This window comes from Corvus kubaryi, unplaced genomic scaffold, assembly GCF_017639235.1.
Source record: "Corvus kubaryi isolate FWS band 111438036 unplaced genomic scaffold, C.kubaryi_AGA036_p1.0 74, whole genome shotgun sequence".
NCBI lineage: Eukaryota > Metazoa > Chordata > Aves > Passeriformes > Corvidae > Corvus > Corvus kubaryi.
In genome coordinates this window covers 12634888-12649790 of record NW_024582061.1, presented here as the reverse complement: position 1 = coordinate 12649790, position 14903 = coordinate 12634888, and the positions used below count along the sequence as shown (strand labels likewise).

General features: G+C 41.2%; 1 long non-coding RNA gene across 1 annotated transcript in view; it reads left to right on the top strand.

Annotated features, from left to right (window-relative positions):
• LOC121675592 overlaps window positions 1-14903 on the top strand; it is a 34880-nt gene that overhangs the window by 9650 nt on the left and 10327 nt on the right. The gene's annotated exons all lie outside the window — the stretch shown is intronic.

The following is a 14903-nucleotide window of genomic DNA, read 5'->3' as shown; positions in this document are numbered from 1 at the left end:
TCTCTGCTGGACTCACCACATAATTTCCCAGTAGTCCAGGGTGCTTCAGATCCCAAGGTGTTTAAAATCCAAACTCAAATTTTCCTGAAGTTCGAGGTATCTCAATTCAATGGCCAAATGGAGAAAAACCTCAGTGGTGCTATTTCTGTTGCTTGGTCCCAAGCCCAGCATGTGGTTCAGAGATATATCTCTGTAAATTTGCTTTTGGTGGGAAAACCTCAGCTCCAGTCAGCAGCAATCCTTCACTCTGGGAGGCATGTTAGTCCTTCTCTCTGCTGCTCAAGTCTGGTTCAGGGCATCTTCAGTCTTAGCAGGGTGTAAAATATCATCCAGAAGAGCTATGGAAAGAACAAGAGGAGGTGTGACACCTGGCCCGTTCAACACAGTCTCTCAGAAATAAGCATTTGACAGCATAATCTGGCCATTCAGGTCTATAATCTAAGTTGACAACATGGATTGCTGTTACAAAAGAGAAAACTGAAACCATGTTTTCCCAGATTGTGGAGATTAATCTGGTCAGAGGAGATCCCCTTTCCAGAGTGGCAGTAGACGGCTCCCCAGCTCCCCCCTGCAGCACCTCTCTCTTACAGGTCACCAGCTGGGATTTGGGCAAGAGGGGGTTGCTCAGGGTAGCGAGGCTTCCCGAAGCTTGCAAGAGCAGTGACCTAGAGGTCAGCCCCCAACCTGCAGGCTCAGAAGAGGATGTGAGGGCAGGAAGCCCTTGGCCTCACCCTGGCTTTGACAGAGCATCACGTTTGGAGGGGAAGACTGCAGGGCACAAAGCTGTGTGAAGCTCAGGAGGTTCCCTGTAACTCCAGCCCAGCCCATGTGCCCTCCTGAGAAGGGCCAGCTGTGACAGGTGGCAAACAGTGATTTCTAAGGACTTTTTGTGGCTGCTACTAACTGATTATTCTATGGTAAAAATGGTCCCTTTGATTCAGTGCAATGAACTGAGCCAAAGCAGAGAGACAATGCTTAACTCTGGGAAGGAAGGATGGGGCGGTAACCCAAATCCCCACATTTATCAGCCACCAGTAGACCTGCTCTCAGGTGCTCTTCTCTGCAGTGCTGCTGGCAGGGAACACTCTTATTTTGTGAGCTGCCAGGCAGACAGCCCTGGGGTCCAAGCTCCTCTGGGCTCACTTGCACCTTCTGTCTGTTTCTCAGCGCATTGCTCATGCTATAGCTTTTCTGAGGTCCATGGTGAGACCCAGGCCAAGCAAGACCAGGTGGAATTTACTGCAAGGAAGTTTGTGACTGTCTGATTAAAAATTGAGAGGCTTGTGAGTTACTGACATGAAAAATGTTATTCCAGGAATGCTTGTACTGGTCCTGTTAATCACACATGTACAGTGATATGTACAACATAATTGGCTCTTCACTGTTTTTCCCAATAGAGAAAAGTGACTATTTTGACACTGGACTATCACATTTTGCTCTTTTGCGTTACAAAACCACAGAAAAGGTTTGTGTTCCCTCACACTTAGTGTAGGGAAAATGAAAGAAACCACAACCATGCCTCAGTTTCTCTTCAGAGTGGAATAAGAAACAAGCACAAAAAGATACGGTAGCTGAGTGGTCAATAGAAGATGATAAACTAAGTCTAAATTTCTTGACTGTCATCTGAGTGCCTTTTCATGGGACCTTATTATCTTCACTGACTATATTACTTTTTTTTTTTTTTAATAACTTTAAAGTTTAAAAGATGCGTTAATTGGGTCTTGGTTATTTAAACTGAAAAAAACCCCAAAAACCAAACCGTAAAAGAGGCTAGATACTATAGTGAAATGGCAATGAAGTCAAAAGTAAATGCATGGTTCGAGCCATCATATTAGGATGCAAAATATAAGTGATTTGTTCAGAAAGAAAAGGAAGGTTGACTAGCACATTCTAAATGATCAGAGGCTGAAAACAAGAAGCATGAATTCCTTTACATGATTTTCTCCTGAGTCTGCAAAGGAGAATATTGACGTAATTAGATCAGTACAAATGAGCCCCAACAAAAGTGGATTGCTTCTTCATGCAGTTTGTTATTAAACCATTCTGAGAAATTGAGTGGTAAATTGAATCAGTCATTGAACTAAATGTTGCATCTGAGGTTAAAGAAGAAATGGATGATTTTGAACTGTAATAACTTTTGCTGCAGAGATGACTAGGGCAAGTCAAATCTGATAATGCAGGACACAGGAGGATATAAACAGGTAACTCTCAGCACTGGGAAGGTGTGGCAACCCTTTATACCCTGTCTGACAGGGCAGAGGGAATAGATTTTCCTAATTCATTACAAGTTGCACTAATCTTAACCTAAATTCCATCAGTACTGATAGAGGAAATGTGGGTGATTTTTTAAGTGAGAGACATAACTGCTCTTTGCATTGCCCTAGTCAGTGGGAAATGCTTGACCAATGCACTTCTGGTGGTGGACTGGACTGGACATGTAAGCACAGGTAGGACAAGCTCAGAGAGCTTCTTACTCTCATACCTACTTGCAAGTGACGTTTTTCTTTGATATTATGCGCCCCTGATCCAGGTGTACTTGGGCCAATTAAGCAATATTACCATTATGAAGTAATATTAATATTACTGAGCTTGAGGTCTGAGTCCAAGATAAATAAAAAAAATGTATTTCTCTTTCTGCTCATGTACTAAGGCATTAGTAAGGACCAGCTCACAAGCAAACAACTGGAACAAATCAAACCTGCTGTAAAAGGATTTTTTTACTCTAATAAAATCAATATGCATATGAAGAGTTTTGCAAACAGCTTTGCATAGCACTTAATATATGGTAAACCCCTCATAGATCTTTGTTATCTGGGTTATAGGATGGTGTTAGCTCCTTCAGAGGAAAAACAAGATCTCAAACGAGTGACAGACAGCCTGCAGCTTTAAATATCAGGTCTGGAGAGCAACTATTTCAGCACAACAGATGCCTTTCTTCTGTGAAATTTCCCAGCACAGGAGATGCTTGGGTTCATGTATGCTTAACTGTTCCATCCTTCAGCACTTCCTTTCCCCAGAGTGAGGGAAAGTTGAGGAGGGCTCCACTTCCAGCAAGGATGCAAATGCTGTTTTGAATTACAAAGAGAAAAGTGAAGGACTCTCCCTGAGCAGTCTGACATGTGTTATAAATGCCTTTATTGGAGGTATAGTCTTGTGTCTTCCTCCAGTGAATAAGTAAATGAGAAGGTTCAAAATGCTTTAGCAACACAAAGAGCCCAGTTTAACTCCCAGACTGTGTGCAATCTTTCCTTCCACCCCTGCTAAAAAACCTCCAAAACAACAGTAGGCAACAGGCTCCCGAATGCTTCTGTTGCTGTTACACTTCAGCATAGCAGAGCTCTGTGGCCACCAGTGGCTTACATTTTTTTAGCAGGCGAGAAGAAAGCAGGGAGGACTTAGGACAAGCCACAACAAACATGAGCTGAAAGCTGCTGGTGAAGCAGGATGAATTATACAGAGAAGGGCTTCTCTGTGCCAGCATTTCCAAGCCATTTCTTCCTGATTTGGTCCCATTGCTGCACACAGATATAAGGTTGGCTGTAGGGCTTGTCTTACCCCAAACAGCTTTTTTCTTTACTCTTTCACCCCGCCAGACTTGGAAAGGTTAGAAAATCACCTTTGACATAGTCTACTGCAAGAAGGAAGATATTATCCTGATTATTGTCCTTGCATTGTTGAAGTGTGGGGGGGACACGTGGAGGAAGATTGTGCCTCACAGCATAATGCACAATGGCTAAGACATAATAGTGAATGCAAAAAAAGAGAAAAAATTACAGAACCCAACAGTCTTTCAAAACTGGTAGTTAAAGATCAAGTAATACAAAATCAAAGGGAATTTGAATTGCCCTGCCCAACAACCAGGAATATAAGCCTGACCAGTAATACAAAAATAGCATCTCCTTATAAAATGAAAAATCTGTGCTAAGCCACAAAGCTTCAAAGCATCATTTGGTTTTTCTGTTAAAGTATCATCCTCCTTTGCCAGACACATTTCTGCTCCTGTCCTTTCAAATAGGAAAAGAGAGAGAGAAAACTGCTCAAACATGATGAAATAGATTCATTAAAAAATTACAGAACCTACAACCATTACAGATACAGATGTGGAAAGGGTTTCTTAGAAGGGAGATTTGTAGTGCTTTTTGCAAATGACTGACACCTGTCACAGTCCTAAAAATTATCACCACTCACTATCTGTAGGACTTTGGCTCTGGGCTGCTCTTCACAGGAATCTACTCTTCTTCCTCTTTATATCTCAGCACCAGCCTTGTATGTCCGACTAATAGAAACATAATGGCTATAAAACACACTGGATTGTCTGAAGAGGTCTTGGTATACCGAAATTTTGCATTAAAAATATGTTTTCACAGCTATAAATTTTTCTATGTTACTTATTTTTATAAAATCTATAACAGGTGCTTAAAAACACACAGAAAGTCAACAAAAATATTTTGTTTATATGACTCAGCATTTGGAAAGGCAACAGAAAGCTTGGGCCCAGCACTGAGCCACTGGCAGTTTAGTGTCTGCCTTTTCCCCACCCACTTTCACCTCCCTGCACTCTCTCCCCACGCAATTCATTACCAGATCACTTCTAAATCCACTGGAACAGTATTGCTGATGCTGTGTTTTCTCACAGACCTCAAGCTCTCTAAGCATCTCTAGTGTTCTGTGGAGGTCTCTGTTAAAAGCTTTTTAAAAGTATGGCTAGATTGGATCTACCACATTATTCCTTTTGGCTCTTTGAATGTGCAAAATAAGCATCTGAGCTTTGAGTTTGATGGAATTGTGGCAATAAGAAAAGCACAAATAAAATTAATGACTGGTCAATGGTTTACCTAAAGGAATATATTTATTCCTTATGACCTTCATGCAAAACTGTAATATAAGTATTTATTTTTTCATGATAAGATCAGTTGACAGTTCAAACATACCAAAATTAGACCTCACAGAGAGGGGTACTCCAGCTCCTTACTTGGTGTGACCTGTGAATACATTCTTTTCTGAGTCCTAAAGCTACTGTAGTTCTTCTTACAACAATCTTCCTTGAGGCTTTTTTCAAGTGCATTTGTGTGTGGAACAGAAAAGGAGGGAGCAGAAAGAAAAGTTAATTATACACCAAGAGAGGGGAGAGAGGGAGAAGATAATCATCCATTAATATAGCTTATGCAATTTCCAGGTATTTGTTAATGAAAAAAACATAGAAGGGATGAAATTAAGAGGAAAACTTAAATAAAAGTACTAGCAAACCAAATTCACATTTGTCTAAAGTTTACTGCAGCTCAGAAGCCCTTTGTGTGGACCCGGACTGATTTATGATTTCACATCAAAACCACTCCAGCCAGGGGATTTTGCATGGTTAGGTTGTGAGACCTGATGATTCTCACTACTTCCAGGGTTTATTCAGTTCCCAGAACACAAAAGAAAAGCCAGAGGGTGCAAGCCTGCATGAGCTGACATAAAAGAGAAAACAGCAAATCTCTGAAAAGAACAAGGGCCAAGTTTTACATAGCTCCAGTTGTGAACTAGGAATTTCCACATATTCTTTCCACACTAGTGATTCCTTTGAAATTGCACCCTCTTCCCCTTCCATCCTGGAGAGCCTGAAGTTACATGTGTCTTGACTCTAACTACATAACTTGGCCCTCTATCCTCATCGGTAACGCTCCATTAAAGTTCCCAGATTCGGGATGGAGGAAGAGCTCCGGAGTTCTGGCGCATGCCCCAAGTCATGTAAGGCAGAAGTGATCCTGCAGCTGCACAGCTCCCTCCATGCTCAGCATGGCTGTCCTGCCTTGCGCCAGGCTATTTTTAAATCACAGTATGCCATTTCCTCATGCTTTTCGTTCTTCTAGCTCTCTATTGCTTAGAAATGTTATTCTCATTTGTTTAAATGTCTGGAATCCCAAGCAGTCACGATTTCCTTTCTCATCTGTGTTGACTGCAGACTGCTGTTTTTCGATTGTGCTTACCCTTTTCAACACAGAATTGACACTCCCCATAAGAAATATGCACCCTCTGACACTGGTTCATCTGCTTCTCTGTTCATTGAAACTGTGTCCAGGCAATGCCAAACTGTCCTGAGAATCCCACAGATGCTCTTTCCCAACATTACTTGGCATGCATTTCCCTCGTTGTAACTGTTCATTACAGTTTCAAATCTACACAGAGGGGATAGCAGTTACTAAGTTAGAGGTACTACATCCTTGCATGTATCATTTCAGGGCATTTCAGGAGTCTGTTTCTCTCCTTTGTGGAAGAGATATAGAGATTTACTCAAAAAAGTAGTCCATTTGGGTATCAAATTGATTGACAGTGAAAATAAGAAACCCACAAGTACTACCCCTCTGCAACTAAAAGTCCTTAAATAATTCTGAAATGTGGTCTCTTCTATGCAGCTACGATTATTTCTCCTTGGGATTTGTATTTGTATAGCTCATCTTGCAGTGATCTCTGGGAAATAATACAACTAGCACGCTACCTAGAGGTTTGCAGACTGACAGACAAAAGGCACACCACTAAGTTAGTGGGATGTAAATGGCCAGCAAAAAAGAAGGATGTGTCCTCTAGTGCTTGCAAACATCAAGGACCAGAGGCCTGAAACTCTTGCTACTGCTGCCATTGCCACTGCTGGTTTCCAAACCCATGAGGAAGCTGTCTCCTAGGTGATTACTCCTACTCTGAAATCACCATTATTTGCAATTCTCTCTCAAAGACTGAAATTATTCTTGTCTGAATTTGGTCATGTAAGTATCTGTGTTTTCAACAGATTTTTCACTTCATCTTCTGGAAATGTGGTCAATTCTCCTTTTGTTTCTAGCAGCTGTTGGGCAGGTTGCACTGCCCAGTCCTCAGCTGGTGCAGGGCAGCGTAACTCTTTCCCAGTAAATGGGGTTGATCCACACCATGCCGTGGAGGGTGTCACACCGTGGGACAGTGCTTGCTCTGTAAAGTGGTTGATACTCACCTGCCTAACGCTTGTTTATGGTTTTCTGCATTTGTTTACTGGCTGTGATATAATGGTGTGTACCATACCTGAGTTGTTCTTGTGCTGCTGACTGACTGAAAATGCATCCTGTTGTGAATTGGATTTGTGTCATCAGCTGGTATTTTAGATTAACAAATATGTTCTTGGGGAGACAAGTCTGAGGCCAAGATTTTTCTTTTTTTTTTTCCTAAAAAAGCCCCCAAAACAACAACAAAACCAAAACCCTTGAAGAGAAAATCAGAACTGGTTACAGGCTGTGGTTCTGGGTGATCCATTCACCCATTCCTACTCCTTAGAAGATTTCTCATTACACAAGCCCTGTGCCACTGGAAGAGCACATGCTGCAGAGAATCCTGGCATGGTAATCACAAATCACTTCCCATTCCTGGGTGTCTCAGGCATTTTTCATATTAAGTAGTAGTCCAAATTTACAAAAGTTTTAACATATTTAAATCAATTAGAGGTCTGATGAAAAGGCTGAGAAAGAAAAGAACACTATGAGCTTCATTTTTTATATCAAACTGCTGAGTGTCTCCTGGGTTGGTCCCATTAGTAAAATTTTCCAAGTCAATTAGACTTAAGATGCCATCTTGATCTCTGTTTGCTATGGGGCTTCTCCCAGACTGCCAAAGGATGCAAAAAAGTAGCACGTGTTGAAACAAAACTGCCAAATTTCCACCTCCTTGACAGCCGCTTAGATGTGAAACAAGTTGGCACTTACCTGAAGTCAGACCAGGCTATAGGACTGTTGGAAGAATTTGACAATTTCAATGCCTCAGACTACTTTCAGGCACACTCTCTGTTGGCTCCTGTGCAGCTGTCAAATCTGCATGGTTCCTGGCTTGGATCTGACTAAGGACGTCTTTTTCCAACTGGGAAATTAATTCAGATTGTGCAATGTTGTCAGGAGGTTTAGAAATTTAAAGCTAAACCTGAAATTAAGCTTATTTTACTGCATGCTTTCCTGGCTTGTGCTGTATCTTTCAAACAAGTTTGTGCAATGCAGCCTTATTTGTCTTTTTGTGGGGTTTGGGCTCGAACAAAAAAAGAAGATAGTTCATAGAAGCTGGCAGGGTAACAGAGAACAGGAACCCTACCCATCATTTCATTTTGCTGTGTGTGTACAAAGTCAAATGCTTTCAGTACACATTCACCCTAATCCTCTAGTTGCCATATGAGAATGGAGAAGAAAGGATATCTTCATTAATATGCTGGTTAATTCATTCAATTTGATCTTTGAATTAATTAGAAAGATGTGCTGACTTCCATATCTCATAATTTCAAAGAGTCTGCACAGTCCTGAGAGAAAAGTCTGAACAGATTTCAGCTTGTGACACTGGGTTTGTGTCCCCACTGCTGGGATGGTCGCTGCTGATGCTGTAACCAATGAAGTGCAACAGCACATCCTCTGGCAGTGGCTTTTGGGCCTAGAGGGTCTAAAATAACGAGGAGTCATTCTGCAGTGTTTTCCCTCATTTTGGATTTTAAAAAGTTACATAATTATGTAAAATCTTACCCATTTAAGAGTAGTTATTTTCAAAGCAGTTGCAGTTATCACTAAAAGAACATGAGAAGAATAGAAATGACATGACATCCCTTTGATAAGATGTTCTCAAAGCAATTTTTATCTCTCGTAGAAGGCTGAATGATGAATAATCCCAGCAGCACACTGTTGTACACTGATCTCTCTTTTCAGGATTTTTTCAGAATATTAAGAAACCTATGCCATCTCATCACTTTCTCATCTGGCATAATCTTTAGGATAACTGCTAAGTAGTTATTACTCTAGTTATTCCATGTAAAATTGCTGTTGATTCTCTTTTTGAGCTTGTAGAAAACACCACTTTTAAAAGACATTGTGTATAATAAAATATGTATAATCAAATTCATCTGGTATACTGCAAGGCCAGCTTCATAACTTTAACACTTATATTTTTAGGTTAAAGACTGCATGTGTGTTTGCAAAGCCCAGTGCTTTTTTCCAGTGCTGTTGTATCTTATTAATGTCTTGCTCATTAAGAGTGACCAGCATCAGTACATAAGAGGGAAAAATAAAAGTAGGAGAAGCACCCAGATTACCGAATGCCCCATCAAAAATTACATTCTGTCATTCTTAGCTTCCTTCACATTTTCTACATCAACAAATAGGCCCTTGCAGTAATAAGTCCTCCTTGATTGTGGTGCCAGCACTATTATCAAACAGGTCAAGCCCAACTGATGACTTTAAGCAATTGGGCAATACTGGTTTGAATTGTCCTTTTTCCTTTCTGAGCTACAAGAAAGGACATAGCTGCTTTCCAGCAGAATCTAATGGGTTTGGGTACCCCAAATCAGAAACCTCACAGATACTGTCCACAGCTAGGAAGCACTGAGCTCCCTGGGTAACAGGCTCCCTGCAGGATTCCCAGCTTGGGCACAAAACAAAATGAAAACTTCAGCAAGGAAGCAATCTCCCAGGCAGCAAGAGCTGATGTCCTGGTGGGCTGATTGTACCTTGCAAGAACAGCACACATGACTTAGGATAACTTTCCTTCAGTATCCTCATTCAGCCCTTCGTGTCTTTTGTGAGCTCTCACAATTCATTGGATGTTCTGAGGGGCCTCTTTGTTACTCCCATTCATCGCTCTTTTTTGTCTTGTCTGACAAGTGCTTCTGCTGTGCTTCACCAGTAGAACACTAATTTCAGTGTAAACCCTGTCTCTGAAGACCAGGCTGGTTCACTGCCCCCTTCTCCATTCCCCTACTCTCTGACTCCATGCTGCCAGCTTGCTCAATCACTGAATTTTCACCTGTGTTTTTGCCAAGTTAATGCTTTCCTTATAGACTGAATAGATGGGCATTTCTTCCTTGCTGCGTTCCTTTTCCTTCTTGAGTTTCAGAAATGCACATAACTTTAAGCTACTCTCCAATTACAGCTAAATTATTCCCTAAGGCAATTAAGGTGAAACATTACTTCGGAAGACTTTGCTAGTGTTTCGAATTAACAGCAGCATTTGATACAGTTGACAGTATTTTTCCATTAACAGTGCTAACCTCCCCACCCTCCCTGCAAACCCATTAAATTGATCTGATTCCCATGGAGCTGATGGGAATAGTCCAGGTGCAGTTTCTCCCAGTGAAGTTGAACTAAAACATTTGCAACAACAGGCTGGTTCTCAGATCACCCCACTTCATTTATTGATCTCTTTCATTCAGTGCATTACAATTCAAAAACCTCTCCCTCCCCCTTTTAATCGCCTTTAATCAGTGGTAGATCATGTTTCAGCAGGGCTTTAATGGATTCTTGAGGATAGTTATGGAGTGCTTTACCCTTACGACTTGGCGGCTGTGTAATCAGTCCACTGGCTTAAAATCCATCTGATTTTCTGGAATTCTTCTGAAGAGAACTGAAAGGAGGCCGACAATGACAGAATTACGCTGCAGCAGGGAAGCCTGCTCACGCACATGGTATGTGCTACTGTATTCTTCTCTCCATATGCCTACCAGGGACAGTGCAGGATATGCAATGAGAGAACAATGATGCTCATCCATGGGATTTTGAAAAGGCCTGGTTATCCATGTGTGCACAACTTATTTCCAAGTCTTATTTCCAAATTACACTGTCCAATGCAGCACTCCCTTTGCACTATTTATACAGCCTGAGTTCTCATTCCCTATTGACAGAGGATAAAGATAATCTTTGGGCAACCTAATTCTCTAAGATACAATCAAGGTCCATATGATCTATCATTGCTTGAGTAATGCTGGCACCAAGCTAAGCTGAATGACAAGGTCATTTTTGCTCAGCTAATGCATATTTTTTGAGGATAACTTCATACATAGTTCTTGCATATAATTATTAGCCTGCTTTTTTTTAATTATTATTTTTTGGTAGATTTTAAAGCACATAAACATTAAGATATTGCTCAGTTGTAAGTGTTTTTAGATTAAATCTTTTGAGATAAGTAAAGGCATGCAAAACTCTTCTCCATTGATATGCTTGTGGAGAAGGATATATTAAAATGTCCAAGCTGGTCATTCAAGTACAGTGGCAGCTACAATGCTTGGAATACTGGGCTCTAGAAGTACCTGAGGTTGGAAACAAGTTAGTCTCATAGCATTCCCCTGATAAAATTCAAAAAAAACCTCTCTGGGTTTTGCATTTATAGATAAAACCCTCATGAGCATTGTAAACATTCTGTATGCAGTCAGCAAGTGTCCTGAATAAATAATTAGGCATAACAGGACCCCAGTGCAAGGACAGCTCTGGTGTGCACCCTGAAGGCACCGTGGTGTTACCCTGAGCATCTGGCCAGCACAGTGTAGATATGCTGGTAGCTGCTGCTCCTGAAATGTCTCACAACTGGTTCCTGTTCCTGCCACAATCCTTCTTTAACAATGATGGGTGTCACAGGCAAGCAGTGCCATTTGAAACGGAGCTTAATAACACCTGTTGAGAAGGTAAAGTTTTGAGCTAAGGCTACAGTTTTTGATAATTTTGTGGCCAAGTTTGTATACCCAATTCAACAGTTCTACCAGACCAAAAAAAACTTGATCTTTTTTCCCTAGGTCTTTTCTTCATATTATAGTAGATCTCTCCATGCCTGATGGCATTTTGACACACAAGTACCAAGCTCACTTGTACAGCACATCGCTACCACGTTCACAAGGAAAACAGTCCAACATAGGGCTCTTCCATGTAAAGCACCTTTTGTTCTCCCCAGAAGTCTATGATCTGACCTCATAGCTCAGTTCAGAAGCCATGGACAAAGATCTGTAAGACTTTACACAAACAGAACGAGGCACAGAGCAAAGAACCCATAATAAACTGGGGAAATGAAAAGAGCCGATTGTCTTTCTCAGGAAAAATGGAAATGGTTATGTGCACTACAGACAAAACCACTTTGAGAGAAACCATTCTCTGCAGATGTCTTTATGATTAATTCTGCAGGAATTAATCTCCACATCACAAATATTTTCACTACCAGTAAACATCAAGGAAAATCTACAGATAACAAAATTACTGCTGTGTATGGCTACAGAACCTGTCACTACCGTGGCAACCTGCAGATCCAGCACTCCAGGACAAATGTGTCCTTCTGCCTTGCCTTGGGCTTCCTGAGTGAAGGTAACAAGTGCATAAAATATATAAGAACCAATGCCATGCTGCTGTTTAATTTGAAGCCTGTTGTCTGTCCTGTCAGCTCTCAGCCATGGAATGCTGTTGTCCTACACTGAGGGCCTGATGCTGAATTCATACCTGGTGAAAGATGTGCAATTCTGCTGCAAATTGTTCTAAAAAACAACTTCTAGGAATGGAAATACAAATAAATTCGTTAGATTGAGTTCTAGGCTTTCTCTTAAAGGCTATATGAGCTCTGAGACAAGTCAGACTTAAAACTTAAATTTGATAGATAGTATTTTCAGTCATCTTTACTTTTTCCAAATACCCAGACAATAGTTGACCCTGCTTTGTGCAGGAGGTTCCTGCTCAGAGACCTCCTGAAGTCTTCTCCGACTTGAATCCTCCTGTGATCCTGTAATTAAGAATTACTTGAGAACTGGGAATTCATAAATCCAGCTTAATTAGTTTGAATAAGCATCATGTCTACTTTAAAAGCATTCAGGTCTGTCTGTCCTTCTTCAAAGTGCTCAAATGAATGCTCAGCAGTAGGCTGCACCTGTAACAGCTACTGACATAAAGAGGCACTGAAAGAAGTAGCACCCCTTCTTTTGCTGCATTTGAAGCTGTTAGAGAAGGTGTTCCTAAATATTCACATATTTCATCCTCTCAGAAGAGCCTCCATAAGCCCTCCTCGTGGCAACATGAAATTCCTCTTGGCACCCATTTCCCCTTTCATTTATGAGCCTTTACACAATCCTTGCAAACGGCACAGCTGAACACTTCCTGCGGACGTAGAGCCATGCACAAACTGCGACTCTCATTCCCTAACAGAAGGAAAAGCAGAAGTAGTAAAAACAAAACAAGAAAGAAGAAACACCCTTCATGAAATTACATGTGTTTCTGAATCTGATACCTGGCTTTTAGATGAGAGACTGACACAAGTTTCAAAGATAGAAAATGTTAGGAGATGTAGCTCCTGATCCAAGAACAGCTCCTTGCCAAAGATTTTATTGTCTTGTTCAGAATCATTCTTCTACCAACATAAAGAAATACAGGGTCCTGAGCAACCTGATCTAGTTGAAGATGTCCCTGCTCACTGCAGGGTGGAGTTGGACTAGATGACTTTTAAAGGTCCCTTTCAACCCTAACAATTCTATGGAATACATCTCTCCAACTATTAAAACATACCCCCTGAAAGGTCATCTTCCTTCTGGTTGCAAAGCAGTGAATTTAATAGGTCTCTTTGTTGATTGAGAGCATCTGAAGGAGCCCAGGAGCCAGACCTTCATCTCTACGTGGTTGCATGCGTGAGCTGGGGCTCTCCTCCTGCCCAGGCACCCTGTCAGACTCTCCCAGACAGGATACCCAAATCAACAGGGCTGCAGTTCCCAGCTGAGCATCTGGCCCACATTGGTCTAACTTTATCAACTCTTTGGATCTGGCTAATATTAGAGACTAATAAAACTCATCTGTTTTGGAAATAAAGGTGAGCCAACAGTTAAATCTGCCATCAGTAAAATAATAAAAAAAAAAGGGTTAGAGGAAGCCTGAGAATGATTAATGCTGGGCCCAAACTAATCAGAAAACAAATACTCCTCAAAGCTACCATCAAGAAGAAGAGATCAGAGCCAACATTTTGATGCATGATGATGTAGAAATAACTCTGACTGAGAAATGTAACGCTGGAATCAATTTTATCCAATAGCGCAAACAATAAAAATCACAAGCCAAAGTCTACCCTAGATGTACACATGGGAGTCCCACTGGTTTCAGTCCTAGCCACACACATGCATCTGAGGGTGTGTTTTGGAACCCCAGGTCTTTAATCTGCAACCTCTACTAAGCTCAAATACTTCTTGCACTAAGGATGAGGGTTGCACAGCTGTAACTGAGAACAGAATTTGGCCCATTTATTGTAAGTGCTGTGTCTGAAGTGGGTTTTCTCCTACTAAAAAGCCTAACTTTTTAGGGCTGTGAAAAGTTATAAGTGGCATATCGTAAAAAACTTCCAGTCTGCAATATAAAATACACCCTGGAAAACTACTTAAATGAACCGAATCCATGTTCCAGAGTCAGGAAATGATCCTTTGTAGAAAAAGAATGAGGAAAGGCCCTTTCACTTTCTTTGACTCTGGACTGGACTGATGTCTTGTCTAGGTTTTTGACTTTTGAGTCCTTCACTACCCTTCTATCCAACATTACTGTCTCTGAACACATCTGACCCTTTGCTCAAACATAATTTTACTGCATCTGTTTCTCCCCTCTTTGCTTTGGCTCGCAACACTAGGAGGACAGATAAATAACCAACGATGTCAGAAACCTACATCATAAATCATTGGGAAATTGAGGTAATTTGAATAGTCTTGCTGAGTTCTGATATGCATTAACTACATGTGCAGCTTTAGGGAAGGCTGCGTGCAATTGCAAGTCATTAACCTGACGTGCATCCCACATCCCACGGTGAGCTCTGCAGAGCCTGACCCGGTGCTGCTGACCTTCAGGGAGTGTTCTCCAGAGTTCATGGCTCACACACTCAATGCTTAAATCCACCTGGAAAATCAAGCAGATTGTGTTTTTCTTAAGATTTCTATGCCAGTGTTTGGAAAACATAAATTATCACAAAAATTGTTAGCAAAACAAACAGAGGATTTCCAGGGGACCACAGAAATGTAGCTCTTTGCACAAGTTCTGCGTTTGCTTAGGGTCACTGGGAAATTCTAGTTTTTATGAGCTGAACTTTCCAAAGAAACAGCTAGGACAAGTATTGCAGTTAAAAGTCAATGGAAATGAGGTGTCCAGCCTCTGGTTCTGCTC